General features: G+C 37.6%; 1 protein-coding gene across 2 annotated transcripts in view; it reads left to right on the top strand.

The window, feature by feature from the left end:
- GREB1 (growth regulating estrogen receptor binding 1) overlaps window positions 1–18,821 on the top strand; it is a 147,822-nt gene that overhangs the window by 22,131 nt on the left and 106,870 nt on the right. The gene's annotated exons all lie outside the window — the stretch shown is intronic.

Below are 18,821 nucleotides of genomic sequence, written 5' to 3'. Positions count from 1 at the left end.
TTCACCACCTAGCTGCCCCCTAGAATAGCTTTTTAAACATCATTGATGGAAATGTTTGATTTCAATTAGAGATGAGAAAAATAATGATGCTTTTTCCATCTTAAGTTTGTGGATCACCTGAAAACATTTCATGGACCACTTGTTGGGGGGAACTATGGACCCAATGATTTCTTTTTAGATAATTTGGTGGCATGTTATTTCTAAATGTTAACTTATTTTGCAAAAGACAAAATTTAAATTTAAATAGGATTTTAAATGCTATGGGTGTGATGGAAAGGCCACTGAACTTAGGGTACATAAGTTTAAGTACTGGTTTTGCTGATATCTGTGCATCCATTGGCTAATCATTTCACCCTCTCTGAACCTCAGTTTCCTTCCCTATAAAGCTGGGATAAATACGTATTTACTTCATAAGCTTTGATATGGATATGTACTTTCTAAACCTGAAAATGTTATTCAAATTAGTTAGTATTATAGACTCATAGAACTTAAAGCTAAAATGGACCTTAGTTTATGTCTCACCCCTTTATTTGAGGAAATGACACCCAGGTAGGTGACTTGCCCAAGGTCATCCAATAGCTTAAAAACAATTACACGTCTACTAAAGTTCTACTCTGATACCTCCTTATGGCATAAAGGTGAACTTGCCTCCTTAAAGGCTATGCCAATAGACAACAGACTCTGGCGAGGCTTGCCCGGATGTAAAGGCTTCGAGTATGGATCTAGTGCCAGATTAAATGACCAGTGTAATTAATCTTAGTGAGGCTTATCTCCAGATTAGCTGCAGGGTAATTTATTTTTCAGCCACAATGACTCCTGAGTCTCTAGTAAGTCTATTAAGAGGCATCCAAGTAGCACAGTAGATAAGAGTGGTGGACTTGAAATCAGAAAGACCTCAGTTCTAATCTTGTCTCAGATATTAGCTATGTGACCCTGAGAAAGTAACTTAACCTCTTTTAGCCTTAGTTTTGTCATCTGTAAAATGGGGATAATAATAGCACCTACTTCATTGAGTTGTTGTGAGGGTAAAATGAGATAATTTGTAAAACACTTTTCAAAGTTTAAAGTGTTATATAAAATGTTATATAACCACATTATCATCGCCATCATTGTTGTCAGAAAGTAGTGGTAACTTTGTCAAAGGAATTTGTTCCCACACTGACAGTCAACTATCCTTGAAGTAGTGAAGATGTGTGTTGTCCAATGGATTTCTTTCAGGAGGGGGGCTAAAGATACATTAGTGAGTTTGTGAAATTGTTACCAGCAAGAATAGTGAGCCAAATTGAATGATATAGAGTTTAATAAGTTTAATAAGGATAACATAGAGTATATTTGGATCTAAAAACAAGCAATTGCACAAAAAACAAATGGGGAAGACATGGCTGGGTAGTAGTTTCTGTGGAAAAAATCTTTGTTTTACTGATTTGTTAGTTCTAGATTAGTCAGTAAGAAGCATAACATCCAGGATGAGGGAGAAGAGAATTCTGGTGCATTCTGCTCTGGCTGGGCCACTTCTGGGATGCTGCATTCAGTTCTGGGTACCTTTTACGAAAGATCTAGCTGGAGCATGTCCAGAAGACAGTGTCTATGATGATTAGAGTAGGGTCAACAAGCATTTAGTAAACACATACTATCTTTCTATTGGAGTCAAATCAACAAGTATTACCTACTATTTACCAGGCACTTGCTAAACACTGGGAATACAGAAAAAGGCAAAAGTCAGTCAGTAGGGCAGCTATGTGGCACAGTGGATAGAGCACCAGCCCTGGATTCAGGAGGACCTGAGTTCAAATCTGACCTCAGACACTTGATACTTACTAGCTGTGTGACCCTGGCCAAGTCACTTAACCCTCATTGCCCCCCCCCCCCCCGTCAGTCAGTAAACATTTATTAAGCACCTACTATGTGCCAAATACTGTGAAAGTCCTTGCTCTTAAGGAACTCAGTCTAATGGGGGAAATGGTATGACAATGATTATTTATAAATAAGGTACATATAGGAAAAATTTGAAGTAACCAACAGAGGAAAGACACTAGAATTAAGGGAGATTGGAAATAACTTTCTGTAGAAACAGGTTTTATTTGAGACTTCAGGGAAGCCAGGAGATGAAGATGAGGAAGGAGAGAATTGCAGGTATGGAATTTTCTCTGCATCCACTGAAAATGGGAGTTGGGAAATGGAGTGTCTTGTTTGACAAATGGTGAGGCCAGTCTTAGTAGATCAAAGAGTATGTGGAGGAGAGTAAGGTGTTAGAAGACTGCAAAGGTAGGGGGGCATATTATGAAGAATTAAAAATAACCAAACAGTACTTTATGTTTGGTATTGGACATAACTGAGAGCCACTGAAGAGGGCTGGAAAACATGGCATTTGAAGATTGGCTGAAGGGTGGGGACAATTCAACCTGGAGAATGGAAAACTTAAGTACATGACAACTTTCTTCAAGTATCTGAAGCACTGTCATATGGAAGTGGAATTAATTGCTTATTCTATTTGGCCCCAGAGAGTGAAAGTGTTAGCAGTGCGTGAATGCTGCAGAGACCCTAATTTTGGCTCACCATTAGAAAAAAATTTCTTTCTTTTTTCTTTCTTTTTTTTTTTTTGGTGAGGTAATTGGGGTTAAGTAACTTGCCCAGGGTCACACAGCTGGTAAGTGTTAAGTATCTGAGGCCAGATTTGAACTCAGGTCATCCTGAGTCCAGGGCCAGTGCTCTATTCACTGCACTACCTAGCTGCCCCAAAAAATTTTCATAAGAATTAGAGCTACTGCTAGGTGTGATGGTGAATGCCTATGATCCCCTGCTACTGGGGAAGCTGAGGCTGGTAGATCCTTTGAGCTTGGGAGTTCGGAGCTTAAATAGGGCTGAGCCAATTGGTTATCTGCACTAAATTTTGGCACCAATATATTACTAATTTCTTGGGAGTTGAGGGCCTCTAGGCTGTCTAAGGAGGGGCCCAGGTAAGAAATGGAGCAGGTCAAAGTTTTTCATGAAGATCAGAGATAAGTATGGGGAACAGGACAGAGAGTGGTCACTATACTTCCAGTCTGGGTCAGACAGGGAGAGCCAGTCTCAAAAAAAACCAAACCCCACCCCAAAACAATCCCTCCCCTCCTCCAAATAAGAGCTATCTCCAAGTTCAAAAGGATGCTTTGGGAGATAGTGAGTACCTTCTCATTGAAGGTAATCAAGCAAAGACTCTCAGAGACCAATTTTGGGAATGTTACAGAAGAATTTCGTATTCCTTTCCAGGTCAGAGTAGCTGGGCTCTGAGGTTCCTTTTAGCTTAGGTAATTTTATGAACCTCACCCTCGCCCTCACCCTTACCCTCACCAGACCTTTAATTCACCAGTAGGTTTCTCTTGCTGCTATTTATTCCTCTTTGCTTTTCAGGATATCCAACCTTACTAAACCTTTGGAGAAGACCAAAACCAGAACAAGATTGGGTGGTGGGCTCCTTTGTGCCAAAGTGAGAGGAGATCTGTTGTTCTGGGCTTGGAAGCCAGATGGTGTAGGTTCTAGTCAAAATCGTGTCATGAATTAGCTCTGACTTTCAGAAAGTGACAAACCTCTTTCCACCTTGATTTTTTCACCTATAAAACTTAGGGACTGGACAAAATCGCTTTCAGCTCTCATTCCTATTGTAATTGAGCATAGTTTGTCTGTTTTAGCTCAGGTACAATATAATGGGGGCAGGGGAAGGAAGGAAGCACAGAACTGAAAGAGCTCAGAGGTGAAATTGACCTTAGACATCATCCTAGTCTAACCTTTTCTTTGATTGATGAAGTAACTGGGCCCAGCTGTGAAAAGTGACTTGTTCAAGGTCATTTAGCCACTCTCCCACGAATTCTTTGGCACAAAAAATTCAGCCTCCTGCTGTTTTGAGGCAATCTGTAGACTCTAAAAGCAAGCAGGGAAATGAAAGCTGAGAAAAGTCTTTATCTAGCCTTGAAGTAAAATTCTCATTTTTAAAGCAACTTGGAAAATTTGTAAGAATCCAGAAATTTCCCTTTTCACTGCACAAAGATTAGAAAAGAAATAAGGCTTCTGGTGTTAACTTGAATATGATGCCAGTGACTGGCTGCTGTTGGAGCAGTTGTGCTTTGGAGGAGCCAGGTATGGTAGCTTGTTCTATATTTGATCTTGTGGCAATAGATGGGCCAGAATGCCATTGAGCATGACTATAAAGGAGTTGGGAGGGTGGTAAATCAAGCAAGGGCTGTGACCTTAGAGACAAGAATCTTTCAATTCATTCAGTACCCAGACCAGTTAACAACTTAAACTCCTTAGGCAGTTACACAGAGGAAGTAGTATCTTTCTTAATTGCCTGCTAAACAGGCTCCTGCAATGGGCAATAAGGGACAGTTGGTAATAACTGGTGCTTTTTTTTTCTTTTAGAATAATGCTTTATGTCCCAGGCTTGCCCATTTGACAACTGTTTGGGCTTCCTGCCATTAACCCCTGTGGCTCCTCAGGGGGAAGATTATCTCCCTACAACATACCAGTGACCAAAGCTGAGTGCTTTTTAGTGGCCTATAAAAACCAAGGCTGGGATATATCTTAGGGAAGCAGGGAATTTTGACTTCTCATTACAAATGTCACTTGACAAAGGGTCCTACTTGAGGAGTTTTGTAAGAGAAAAAGTCACAAATTAAAAGCCAGGTGTGCGTTCAAGCTTTGTTCTACCTATAGAACTGAAAGCAAGGCATAGAGGGAGAAGTGAAAATCTTGTAAAAATTCCTCCTACCTGGATCTGGAGTCAGAGGATGTGGGTTTGAATCCCACATCTGCCATTTATTACTTGAGTGACTGTGAGGGGTCCTTTTACCTTTTTAGGCCTGAGTTTCCTCCTATATAAAACGAGAGGTTGGCACCAGATGACTTCTAAGGTCCTGTCTAACTCTAAACTCTATTAACTGAGAATTTTTAGATTAGAGAAAAGAATCTCCATCCATCATCCTTGGTGGTGGTGGTGGTAGGAAAGCAGTGCTTTTCACTCTGAAGGTGAAAGACTCTTTGACATATAGCCTCTGGGCCTCTGTTCTTGATATGAAGATACTCTTGGAAAATAGGGATTTTAAAAATTCATTTGTATCTCTAGAGTCTGGCACATAGTAGGCACTTAAAATACTCTTTACTTGGTTGATTTTAACTTGCTAAGCATTTTTCGTGGTTCTTAGCTTCTTATGAGGATGATTATCCTAGCCTAGAATCTCTTGTGTTTCTTATATCTACTTTTTGAAAAATTTTAACAGTTTAGCTAAGGCATCAGTCTCGTTCTTCCCATTTTGTATTTTAGTATCATTGTCATTAGAAATTCTTACTGATATTCTTGGAGTGAGGTGTCAGTGTTCCAATAATACCACTAGTTTGTAATGTGTAATTATGTGTCCTCCTGTTGCTTAATGCCCACTGTTGTTGTTGTTGAGTTATTTCAGTAGGGTCCAACTCTTTGTGACCCCATTTGGGATTTTCTTGGCAAAGATACTGAAGTGGTTTGTCTTTTCCTTTTCCAGCTCATTTTTTACAGATGAGGATTTGTCCAGGGCTATAGCACTAGTAAGTGTCTGAGGCCAGATTTGAACTTAGGAAGATGTCTTTTTGATTCCAGACACGCTATCTACTGTATCACCTAATGCCCACTAGCATCACTCAAAATGTCCTCTAGAGCAGACCTGTCAAATTCATGTCCAGCAAAATTCTGGAGTGGGGAGGGAACCAGATCACAAGGTAACTGGGAATCATTTAACAAATAAAAATACAACACAACATAGATAATATTCATTTGTGTTTTTCCAAGTCAACATGCAGCCTACAGGGAATGGTTTCTCTTTGACTGTGACACTATTGCTCAGACTCTAATCTACCCGCAAAAAAAATTCTTCCTTCCTATAAATCTACCTCCAAATTCATCCATTTACCTACCCTGGTAAGAATGACATAGGAACAATTTTATACCATGGTATGGTGATAGTTTTCCTTTTTTCATCTTTCCAATGAAAATCCTAAAACCTTTGCCAAAATTTTTATAATTCAATTCAATTGAACAAACACTTGCTGTTTGTGTGAAAAGCTCTGCACTATTTAGAGATAAAAATGAAACAATTACTACTCTTGGTCAATCAACAAATATTTATTAAATGTTTGTTTTGTGCTAAGCATTGTGCTAGGCACTCAGAATGGTGAACTAATATTCTACTAAGGGCAAGGTGGTATATGTACACAGATAAGCCTTAATTACTTAAGTACTTAAGCCCTAAATTAAGTATTAAGATTAAGTACTTAATTTGAAGAAGAAGATAGCATGATCAGGAAAGCTTTGCATAGGATGTGTCACTTTACCTGAGATGTGAAGGTAGGAAATATAGTCAAAATATCATCATGGAAGAATGAAAAGAGGCTATGGACACTACCTCCAGTAACAAATAACCACCAAACTGTCCTGCTATGTTTCCTCTTATGAATCATATACATGTTTGCTATCTTTCATTCAAGTATAAGCAACATTGTGGCAAGGTAGAAAGGGTACAAGATTTGGAGTAAAATAATCCTGCATTCAAATCATAGTTTTGCTGCTCACTAGCTATGTAACTGTGAGCAAAGATCTTTAGTTCTCTTGGCCTGTTTTTTTTTTTTAAATCTGTAAAGTAGGGATAATACTACCTACTTTAATTATTTCACTGCATTATTGGAATGTAAATTTCCTGAACACAGGAACTATCTAGTTTTTCTCATTGTGTTCCTGGTTCCTAGTAGAATGTCTTACACATAAAAGTTTTTTAGGGGGAAAAAAGCACTTGAGCTAAATCAAATTAGAAAACTACAACATGCTGTAACATGTGATAAGGAAGCTTTTGAAGATGAAGGCCTTGATTATACTGAGTTGGTGGATTGGTCTTGGTCAAGAAAAAAAACACCCAACAAACTCAATTTAGGGCTTAAAAATGAAGTTAATAACAACAATAAAGAAGTTTTATTGAGTTCAGAATTGCTACTATGGCATGACTGAATTTTTTTGCTTATGGAAATCCTCAGATATGATCTGCTAAGACACAGAATGGATATGATCACTATTCTCAAAGAGATTAATTCACTCATTCATGCTGATGAATTACAGTTAATTTATATGTTGAAATAGGAAACCAGTTAAATGTATCTTTTTAAAAAACTTAGTCGAAGTGATGTAAAATCATTACTATTGTTAGAGATTTAGTAGTAGCTAGAGTGCAAAACATGGAGTAAGGAATTTTTGCATTCAAATCATGCCTCTAACATATGATAAATAACTGTGTGACTGTTGTCAAGGCATTCATCCTCTCTAAGGCTTGGGCATCTGTCAAAGACTGTCTACTAAATCAGGGCTTCTTAAATTTTTCTACTCATGGTCCCTTTTTGCCCAAGAAATTTTTATGTGACCCCGGGTATATAGGTATATAAAATAGTTATACATAACCTTTTACTATTGTCAATTTTTTCATAACCCTCACACTCAGTTACATGATCCCATATGGGGTTGAGACCCAGAGTTTAAGAAACCAGGTAGTTGGCATTTATTAAATTAGTGCTTCCTTCTGCCTTTCCTTTCTTGCAAATAAAAGATCACAAGTATAGAGCTGGATAAAGATCACGAGAGAGCATGTCGTTCAATGCCCACCTTTTGCAGATGAGGAAATTATTTGTTTTTGTTTTTGTTTTTTTTGAGGGGCAATTGGGGTTAAGTGACTTGCCCAGGGTCACACAGCTAGTAAGTGTCAAGTGTCTGAGGCCGGATTTGAACTCAGGTACTCCTGAATCCAGGGCCGGTGCTCTATCCGCTGTGCCATCTAGCTGCCCCCAGATGAGGAAATTATTACCTGGAGAAATTAAGTAATTTGTTCAATGTGTCTCACAGGGAGTAAATAGGTGGGTCTTGGACCCATATCTCTTGACTCCTAATCAGTGGTCTTTCCCTTATGTCATATGGCCTCCACAGATCAGTCTGCTAACTTTGTGTTTTAAAGTTAGTTTCTCTTGTTTTTAATGCCCCACACCCTTTTTAGCTTGATGCATTAAAAAACAACAAACACTACCCCCTCACACTTAATTGTGAACCATAAAACAAGGTTAGTTTTCTGCACATAAATTGTAGGCAATATACATATCCAGACTTCTAGTTATTTCATTGGCTGCTTTGTTCATAACCATTCTAGATCTTGAGTCTAAAGGACATGGGTTAGACACTTACCTCTGAAACTTACTAACTGTGTCACCATGGGCATCTTAGAAGCATAGAGCCTCATCTGTTAAGTGAGGATATTAAAAATTGTACTTGAGAGGCACCATGGCAAAGTAGATATAGACAGTCTCAAGAGCCAGGAAGACTTGGATTTGAGTATGACATATACCAGGTGTGTGACCCTGAGCAAGTCACATTCCCTCTTTATGACCCAGGTAAACTCTATAAGCTTATAAATTACCTTCAGATTTGTATTGGTAGTGGACATTTCCTCATCTGAAGATTCTTTCCTTTATAAAATCATACTCCTTCCCTCAAGTACCTATATAATAGGGTTGTTACTGTCTTAATGTTAATTTTTCAAGGTTCTGTGATATCTTTGGTGTGAGTTCTTCCTCCACTGAGACAGATTGTAACTCTTTCATGATTTTGTCTGCATCCTTCAGGAATTTTGTGGCTCAAAAATTCATTACTCTGGCCAACCAGATAAGAGTGGTCCTGGGCAATGGACATATTGGTGGTCATTAGACTTGTACCCCAGACCTTTTTATCTTACTAGAACTTATCAACATATGGTCAATTGACATTGTTTCTGAGGATCCCATATTACTTCCATGCCACAATATGACATCAGAGGGATACTGTAGTGGACTCATAAATCTCTCAACTCAAATAGATCTGTGCTCTCATCTATATGAATATTCCCTCCAGTGATGCACTGTACAGCTGACCTATGCCCGAACATCCTGTGATGTTCTTCCAGAAAGCTACTGCAGGGGATACATTCAATATACTAGTGGGCTTCCTTGCTTTCTTTTGATATTGCAAGGGTATGAATGTAGTGCGGGACAATTTGTTGCTTATTCTTGCTCTTGACACATGACTTGCCCTCCTCCCTCTTCTTCAGAAGTCTCCCTCCTCTTTCTCCTTCCTTCCTCCTCCTTCTCCTCCTCCTCTTCTTCCTCCTTTTCCTCTTCCTTCTTCTCTTTCCTTTCTTCTTTCTCCTTATTTTTCCTTTTTCCTTCTGTCTTCTTTTTTGTATCTTACCCCTGCTGGAAGTGCTGTCACCACTCATGGATCAGATCCCAGTGCTGATTTGCATGGGACTCTATCTAACCTGCACTTATTTGCCCTTCTTTATGCAGTCTGAGATTCCTCCCTCTTGCCCCAACCCCTGCTCCTTGGAGTACACCATATTGGTGCTGGACTTAGTGTAGATCCACATTTGACTTTTTCCTTACTACAGCTTAGAACTCCTAAGTACCTAGCAATGTTCCATTCTCAGCCTCCTCCTCCGTTTCAGAGATTTTAGGCATTTACCATTACCCACCCCCATCTTCTATTTCTTGTGTGCATTCTTTGATAGCATCCTTTGCACAACTTTTCTTTTGTAATTCCTTGCCTATAATGTATTTCAGTCTGTTTACAACCACTTTGTACCTTTCCATTGCCTTTTAGGTGATACTCAACTTCAGTTCTTCAGAGAATTATTATGTAATTATTTAATACCTCTAAGGCATTTAGCAATACCAGAAGAATATTGTTATGAAGTAGATGAATCTTTACTTCAGGGAAAAGCTTGGGGTCATTAAGTAGCTTTGCAGTTTCCTTAAGGGAATTCAACTTCTTTTGCTTCAATTCTGGATTCAATTCATTGTTCATTTGCAGTGTTCATATTAAAAAGTGAGCTCTAGTTCTATACTTTCCTCTGCCCCGCTTCTCCCCTCCCCCATGCCCCATCCTTCATCCTTGCCAATCAATACTCTGGATAGTAGGCATTCCTGATCTCCTTTCTTTTTCTAATATGGTAAGATAGGTCCAACTCTTTAGAGACATTATGAATCTCATTTAGGTTCTATAGTATCATGGGGCTTTATTTGATCAGCACAATGTCACTCAGGCTGGGTGGCACACATCTATAATTAATGCTAGTAGGTATGCCAGTACTAGTAGTAGTTCTGAACTGTAGTAAGCTAAGTTGACTAAGTTAGACATTAATATGGTGAGAGCTCCAGGGAGTGAAGGACACTTGGCTGCCTAAAGAGAGATGAATCAGCATGTAACATTGGATTCTTGTATTCTTTATATCTTCAACTCAATTGTGTAGTGGTAAAGATGTGGTTTGTTGTTTGCAAAAAAAGCCTGCCTTTTCACTTTCCCATATTCTCATCAAGGATGCCATGTGTATGTGTGTAGATTTTGCTTACAAAAATTTTTATAAATGGAAAGTGGGTATATAGTTTGGTAGCTATGTCTCTAATACTTTAAAAAAAGTCTAAAGTTTTTCCCATGCCTTTTTGTATCTCTTCCTCTTCTTCCTGTGCCTTGAGAATAAATCTTTGAAAATCCTTAAATTTGTGGTATTTCTAGGACAAAACCTTCTTGGTTTATGTTTGGCCTTGTTTATCTCCTTTTTTACATTTTAGTTTTCTTTACTGCTATTTTTACTTTCTCTGGTACATTGGGTACTGTGATGTAAGAGTTCACATGTAGCAGCTCCACTGAACTTGATGGGGGAAAAAAAACCAAACTTGTTGAAAAAAATTTGGCTAGATCTTTTCCATGATTCTTCTGTTTTTCTTCTTTTGCCCTTTAATGCCCTTTGGATGACTTTGTTTAGTTGGCTCTCTTGCTAGTCTTTGTCTAAATTGGTTTTCCCTTCTATTCTTGTTGTTTTATGATGTATTATTAATATACTGCTTACACTCTCACCATCCTTCTCTGTGAAATTTTATAGATCAATTTATGTTCTAAGGTATAGTTGCCTTTTCCACATTTTTCTCCTTGGTAAGTCAGTAAAGTGAGGGCTAAGTGATACAGTTTTTAGATCTTTTAAAAATGATATGATAATTGATTTATAACAGTTTAATTACTATTGACATTCTTTCCTTCATAAACTTCCCATTTTTGCTGTCAATTCTATTTTTAAAAAAAATAGTTTGTTGTCTTAATTGGCTGCTATTCTTTTTCTCATTTTTATTCTTGCTTTGTATTAATTTTGATTTTCATTCTGACACGACAGTGGTTAGGCTGTACACAGGCAGCTTATTATGGAGTGACTACCACATCAATGATTAGTCTTTTCCTATCTCTTAAAATATAATCAACAGCATTTGTTGTGATGTTTTCATTTGTTCACTTTATCCAGAGCTTCCTGGTTGTTTGATTGAAGAGAAAATATCATAACAAACAGGTGTTAAGCTTCATTATAATCTATAAGACTTTAGCTTTCCTCATTCCTTTATGCTGAATCATATTTTCCTACACAATTTTTGCTCATCTCCCTATTTTCACCCTTGCATTGAAGTTAAAAAAACCCATCAAAACATACATTGACTTAATTTGGAGAGACAAGCATTTCTCTATAGAATTCTCAACTTTTTTTGTGTGTGTGTGGGGCAATGCGGGGTTAAGTGACTTGCCCAGGGTCACACAGCTAGTAAGTGTCAAGTGTTTGAGGCTGGATTTGAACTCAGGTACTCTTGAATCCAGGGCTGGTGCTTTATCCACTGTGCTACCTAGCTGCCCCCTCAACTTTTTTATCTGCTACAATGAATGTGGGCACACTTCCTGAAATTACTTTTGCAGATGCTTGTCATGAGCATTATAATGTAAGATGAACTAATGCCTCAAGGAATTATATTTCTTGTTGCTTTGGGATGTATGATAATACCTACTCCACCAGTTTCTTCTCCAAGGGCAGTCTGTGAGTCATCAACCCATTTAGCTGCAAATTTCTTCTATCTTCTGGTTTTGGTTATATAGAAAATGTCAAAATTGATATAATTTATTTCCTCCAGGAGTATTTCTATTTGTTGGTCATCAGCCCAAGATTTCACACATAGAGTACCAACAATTAGACTAGTTTTAATACAGTCTAAAAGGCATGTGATTCTTTGTACTCTTACTCCCATTTCTAATATTTAAAAAATTTTTTGTCACCATTACTGCAGAAGTGGAAGAGGACTCCATGTGACTAAGAATCATTCTGTATTTTTCTTTGTTCCATGGTTTCAGTAGCCAAAATGATTAGTAAGCAAATGATCATTTTATGTAATCATTCAATCATCAAATATTTATTAAGAGCCTACTATGTGTTGCCAGGTTCTGAGGATGCAAGTACAAAGATGAAACAATACTTGCTCATGATGAGGTTATAATCTAATGAGTATTGGGCCTTTCCATACTTAGCAAAGCTAGTTGAAAGAATACAGTCTGTTGCTGAGAGCCAGTCTGCTTGAAGCCTTTCCTGTATGGTAAAAACTACTAGGGCTTGTGCTATATCATCATAGCCTTTTAGACCTTACTGTCACCTTTATACCACAATGAAGCATTGGAATAGGACTAGTAATGGTATCCAAGTTAATTTGTATATTTATTTGATTCAGTCCTTATAGTTACCCATGAGATTTACTGACCACAAAAGTTAGCAACTTGGCTTTCATTTTCATCTGAATCAGATCCATGATTCTTGCCTTCATGAAACTTAGAATAATAAAAACTCACCTTTCAAGTGACCATGTAGTTAATGAGACAATACTAATAGGGACAGGGGTTCAGCTTTCATCTTCATATAGTTCTTCAAAGGTTCATAGCATCTAGAACTGTTGGGAAGTTCTTTGATATCATATACCCCAGTTTCACATTTTACAAAGGATGAAGCTAAGACCTAAAGTGATGAAGTAATTCTCCTAAGGTGATGAACATATAATATAGGGATCATTTGAATCTAGGTCCTTTGACTCTAAATTTTTTTCTATTTCTATTTCTAAATTTTTTCTATTATGTTGCCAGTTAATTTCCATGGGGAAATACTGTTAGATCTCCACAAGAGTAATGGTAGCCATTCTTCTCACTAACAAGTTACTCCATCACAAAAGGGAGGTATTTGGAGAGTGGGATGATATTGGACAACTGATCCCCACTCCTGAAACAGCAACTCAGAGTACTTGCTCACTTGATAAAAGGATATAAAGATGGAGGAACCCATACTATTCTTAACTAGCCATTCATTCTGTTACAGGGGACAAGAGAGTAATGCCAACGGGCTGGTTTATAGTCACTTGTAGCTGATAAGGGAAGCTCTTAGGTCAGATGTTAGCAAAGTGACGTGAAGGAAGAAAGCCAAAAGGGCCAGCTACTGAGTTGAGAGAAGCTGTGCTTTCTATTTTTTATACCTCCCCAAGATGCAAGGATAGAAGAAAACTGGCTTCCTGCTCACATGAAAGAACCTTAGTAATAAACCAAGGCTATTCTTTTCAAACAAGGAGGGCAGCCAGACTGCTACAAATGGCTGTTTCCAAAGCAATGGAAGCATATAGACCACCCAGGAAGCCTGAAAGAAGCTACTTGAGAAGACAGCCATTTAAAATACGATTATGGAGCTGAAAGAGACTTTAAGACATAGAATACCAGAGCTGAAGGGGACCTGAGATACCATCAAGTACAACCCTTTCATTTTACAGGCGAGGCAATTTTCTAAGAGAGATTAAGTGACTTGTCGAAGGTTGAGCGGCTAGAGTCAACCACGTCTGGACTCCCAGGCCACGATATTTTCCACTCTGTCATGTTAAGGATAAGGAGAATGGATAATAGACAACACAGAAGTGGAGAAATGCTACCCCCAAACCAAAACTGAAGCAAGGATTAATTAAAACAAGGTAGTAAATTCAGCCTTGTTAAGAATGACCAAAATATAGGACAACTACTAGGTATAGGGCAGGCAGATGTAGTATAGGAATATAGAAGAGATTTTCTTTAATGGAGGAGGGTCTTAACAGAATTCTCTTTTGAAGAAACATTTGTGCTGCTTTTGTGTTGGTGGCACCATTTGGAATAGTCACCCAAGAGCTTCATGGGAAATTGTTCTAATGAAAGCTTTGTTCCTTCCAAGATTTTAGAATGTGATGGGAAGGGCAGAGGAAAGTATCTTAAAAAATAACGGTGCTGATAATAAATACTTAATTTTAAGCTGTGATTTTCTTCTTGAGAGAGCAAAATAAATCACTGGTGATATTTTCATCCTCCAATCTCTAAGTTACTGCCCTAATTGTAAAGTTAGCACTCTGGCTGCTTTTAATAGGCAGTATGACAGAATGAATAGAGTCCCGGGCTTGAAGTCAGGAAGATCTGTGACCCAATCCCACTCCCTGGCACTAGTTTTCCATATGCTCAGTTCTCTCATTGGCCAAATGAAAACAATCCCTAATAGTACCTAGCTCTTAGGATTGTTGTGAGCTTCAAATGAAATAATATGCGGAAACTTTTACGATTTAAGGCAAATCCTAAATGACTTCATCATTATTAGCTGCATGATTCAGAGATTATGTTTTAGCTGAATTTATCTTCTCTAGTGCCCAGAACAGTGCTTTGGACATAGTATCTAATGGATGTTTGTAAAATTGAATTAAATTTAATCTTTTTAGGTCATTTATAGAACTAGAATATTAAGGGACCTTAGAGGTCATCTAGCTTAACTCCCTCACTTTACAGATGAGGAAACTGAGGCCCAGGGAGGTTGAGTTCCTCAGGATTATATAGGTAGTAAATGTCAGAGGTGGGGGTTTCAACCCAGGTCTTCCACCTTTTACAATTGTTATTTCTTTTTTATTTGGAGATGTCTTGAGCATAAGTGTTGTGTTTTTTACTTCTAAACACCAGGAATTCTGTTTGCCATGCAAAGAATTTATTTGAGAATTTATTTCAACCTGGTATTTAACACTGGATGCTTATAATCATTTGGCAGATTTTTAATCAAACCCCATGGCAGATTTATAAACAAACTGGGGGTGTTAGCAGTTTTACCTCCTGTTTCCAATCTATTCAGTGTTGCTTTCTCCAAAAGAACCGCTTTTCTTGGCAAAAAAGCCCTTATTGGAGAAGATTGATTGTTCAATGGCCTCTTCCTAATCCCTCCCTAAATATTTACAGTGCAAAGGAGACAAGTAGTTTCCCTCCTGTGGTGGGTTTCCACTATCAACTTCTGATCTACAAAGAGAGCTCCTTTAATGGTCGGCATTTCCCCTCCCCCATTGTTGTTTTATGGCTCCATGTTGGATGGTGAACTCTTTTAAGACGGAATTTTACTCTGACAGCCCCCATCTTCTCCAAGGACAGAGCTAGGTGGTAGGTTGGCTGTCGACAGATGTGGTTTTCAGGGGCAGCCCATTCAAATGATGGGTAGCACCCTTGGCCTTGCTGTTCTCTGTCATATTCTGGTGTCTTTTGAACACTTAGGGTCAGATTCAAATTCAACCAGCTCTGCAGGAGGTTTCCCACACATTGTCATGGATGACACCATACTATTCTTGTTAACATTCAGTTGGAGAGTACTGAATAAACGGATATGTTCACTCTTTAGCATAGTACAGAGAAAGAATGTAGTGGGAACCACATTAGACTTTGAGTCTGAAGACTTGGCTTTCAGTTCAGACCTGATGTTTGCTGGGCAAGTGATTTACTTTCCCTAAGAAGCAGGTTCTTCATTTGTAAAATGGGGATTTTGATACTTGTCTGTCTTGTCTCCTAAGTTCTTTGAAATTGTTGCTATCACAATATTAGTACTGCTTTCCTCCTATGGTGATTTTGTGGTAACTATTTTGTCAACATAAAAATACTATTTAAATGTTGAGTTTCTATTAATACTATTGAAAATAATCCCACATTTCTATGTGCAATAGCAATTAGCGATAATATTCATGGAATACTTTAAGATTTGCAAAGGGACAAAAAAGGGGGGGGTCAGCTAGGTGGCGCAGTGGATAAAAATGGATTCAGGAGTACCTGAGTTCAAATTCGGCCTCAGACACTTGACACATACTAACTGTGTGGTCCTTGGCAAGTCACTTAACTCTCATTGCCCTGCCCCACCCCCAATGAAAAGATTTGCAAGGGACTCACATCATTTTATTTGCTATGATCCCCACAACAACTCCATGAGTCTGGTACTGTTATGACTTCCCCTTTTACAGAAAAGAAAACAAACTGAGGCTGAGAGAGGTGAAATCACTGGCCTAGGGTCGTAAGTAAGTAAGTAAGTAAGTAAGTAAGTAAGTAAGTAAGTAAGTAAGTAAGTAAGTAAGTAAGTAAGTAAGTAAGTAAGTAAGTAAGTAAGTAAGTAAAGTAAGTAAGTAAAGTAAGTAAGTAAAGTAAGTAAAGTAAGTAAGTAAAGTAAGTAAGTAAAGTAAGTAAGTAAAGTAAGTAAGTAAGTAAGTAAGTGAGTGTTTGAATCAGGATTTGAACTTTATCTTCCAGACTCTTAGCCAAGTGCTTTGGTTTTCAGCTATAGCCTATGAACCCTTGGCCTTGCTGTTCTCTGTCATATTCTTGAGTCTTTTGAAAACTTAGGGTTAGATTCAAATTCAACCAGCTCTTCGAAATTCTGCATTTTGCATTCCAATGAGATTTCCTGTAAGTAGGTTGATTTACCTTTTTTTTTTTTTCTGATAGCTGAATATTAGTGCAGAGGAAGTAGGGTCCCAGAAGTTCCACTTATTTTGCACGTTATCCTGACATAGCATTATCCCATGAATACGTCAGTATTTTTACTTTGTGAACTAGGAAGCTTTGGTAAATTTTAAAGAGATGGTATCAGGAGAATTTAAGAATTACTTAAGGGAAAATGCACCTAAGCTCTCAATAGTTTTAATAATGGTGACTTTAAAAAAATTCTGTGTCTTATGCAGAAATTAAATGGAGATTTCTTTTTTTTGTGTACAACTGGTTATTTTTTTAATAAACATCAGATAGACCTCTGAGATACCCAGTTTAAAAGCAGAGCTTGTGTAGATTGCCATGTTGTGCTTCTCTCCCAAATAAGTCATAATGACCTTTACAAACTTTTCCTGCAAAGAATGTGATAAAACAGTTTACTTTAAGTGCCCTTTAGCTCTAATGCCTCTTTAGCTCAAAGGACCTTGTGCCCATAAAAACTAGACAGACCACAGGATGAAGCATGGTTTTGAGGAAGGTCTTGTTTAGGCACAGTGAATTTCAACAAGGAGACTGAGCAGACCAAAAAGCCAAATGATAAAACTGGACTTGGAATGTTTTTGTAAATAGAACAAAGGCCATTAGGGCTAGGATAAAATTTGGACCATGGAATGTTGGAACTGGTTATTGAACTGAGAACACAGATCCTAGGGCTGGTCCAGAAGTTCTTAACTTTTTTTGTCATGGACCTCATTGATCATCTGGTGAACTTATTGCCCCCTTCTCAGAAAAATATTTTTAAATGAGTAAAATAAAATGTATAGCATTATAAAGGACACACATTATATCAAAATATACTTAAGGAAATGTCTTTCAAAAGCCTAGGCTTACTAATGCTAGGTTAAGAACCTCTGATCTATATTGTTCTTAGGGGGGCCGGCTATCAACTTATTTCATTTTAGTATATTTTTGTTTGTTTCTCTCAAGAGGTCATGGTGAGATTCCTCTCTTTTTGTACTATGTTTGAATATCATCTTGTTTCTTTTTTTATCCCTAAAGTTCCATAAGGTTCATTTGGAACTTGGAGGCTATGTCTGTCCAACACAAATTGGAAATGAAAATGTGGCCATGACAGATCACTATGTTAATTTAAGTAGTGTAGCTAGTTGAGTGGGTTAAAGGCTTGTAACTTGGATTTCTTCTTTCTTCCTTAACTCAAACTAACTTTCAAATTTTTTGAAAGTTAGGACTATAAAAATTCTATTTTTATTTTGCCATGTTTGGCCCTTTCATTAAAACCAAACATCCTTTATTTTTTTTTTCTGTAGCAGTTGTTAATGGCATTTAGAGCTAAAAAGAACCTTAGGGATTATCTAATTTAATCCTTCCATTTTATAAATGAGTAAACTGAGACCCTGGCAGGTGAAAGAACTTGCCCAAGCTTGCTGAGATTGTAAATAGCAAATTCAGGATTCATACCTGGGTCTATTTTCTTCTTCTTTTTGTATTCATATTTCTTTTATTGTCTCCTTTACTTTTTGAACTTTTTTCAGCATGTTTTTTTATTGTCTCCCTTACTTTTTGAACTTTAATTTTTTTCCAATTATCCAGTGTTATTTTCTCTCCCTTAGACCTCCCACCCTTCTGGGAAAGAAAAAAGAAAAATAAAAGCTTTCTAAAAATTTGCATAGTCAAGTAAAACAAACTCCCACATTGACCAAGCATCTTGAATCTATCACCTCTCTCTCAGGAATTGGCTAGCACGTTTCATCATCAATCTTCTGGCATCATAGTTGGCCATTGCATTGATCAGAATTGTTAAATATTTCAGAGTTTTGTTATCACACCATGGCTGTTACTGTATAAATTGTTTTGGTTCTGATCACTTGACTCTATATCATTTTATACAACTCTTCACAGGTTTCTTTGAAAACATATCTTTCATCTCTTCTTATGGTGCAATAATATTTAATTTGCAGCTTGGTCCTAATTAGTTTGAATAATTAATCCTGTGAATTGGTTGTATTATTCAAATTTGCACTGCATCTTTCCACTTGGCATGACAAAATGATCATATTTTATGTAATTATAACTTCTAATAGTGTGAATTTGAATACATGGGACCTCTTTGTGGGAGCCATATATCATAATTTCTTCAGCTATTATACAATTGATGGGT

The sequence above is a fragment of the Dromiciops gliroides genome, chromosome 2 (assembly GCF_019393635.1).
Source record: "Dromiciops gliroides isolate mDroGli1 chromosome 2, mDroGli1.pri, whole genome shotgun sequence".
Lineage (NCBI taxonomy): Eukaryota > Metazoa > Chordata > Mammalia > Microbiotheria > Microbiotheriidae > Dromiciops > Dromiciops gliroides.
The sequence above is the reverse complement of the archived record's forward strand: the minus strand, read 5'-3'. Positions and strand labels throughout refer to the sequence as shown.